Source organism: Tupaia chinensis, unplaced genomic scaffold (assembly GCF_000334495.1).
Source record: "Tupaia chinensis unplaced genomic scaffold, TupChi_1.0 Scaffold000544_1, whole genome shotgun sequence".
In the NCBI taxonomy this organism is placed as follows: Eukaryota; Metazoa; Chordata; class Mammalia; order Scandentia; family Tupaiidae; genus Tupaia; species Tupaia belangeri.
The window spans coordinates 1,968,786-1,969,312 of NW_006160056.1; positions in this window are offsets into that span (position 1 = coordinate 1,968,786).

The following is a 527-nucleotide window of genomic DNA, read 5'->3' on the forward strand; positions in this document are numbered from 1 at the left end:
TAACAGAGATGGAAGAGAGATAATGAACTGCTATAAAGGAGAAAGAAGTTGACGAGTTCCAGGAGATGAGGAAATTCTTGCAAGATCTAAAAGAGGAATTACACACTTTACAAAAGACTCAAACGGAACTGCTAGAGAGAAAGTCTATAATACAAGAAGTCAAAATCGCCCTTGAAAGTATTAAAAGCAGACTAGATCATTCAGAAAATATAATCTCAGATGTAGAAGAGAAAATGTCTGGCCTAGAAAAACCCACCACGAAGACTGAGAAATTGGTCCAAAAATTTGAGAATAATATGCGAGAAGTACTGGATACCATCAAACGTCCAAATATCTGGATAATTGGCATTCCAGAAGGTGAAGAGACCCATAAGGGCATTGATAATCTATTCCATGAAATCCTGCAAGAAAACTTTCCAAACCTAGAGAGGCATTCAAAATCCAGTCGCAAGAAATACAATGGACCCCAAATAGAATCAACCCAAGAAGATCTTCTCCAAGACACATTATAGCCAGGTTGACCAAAA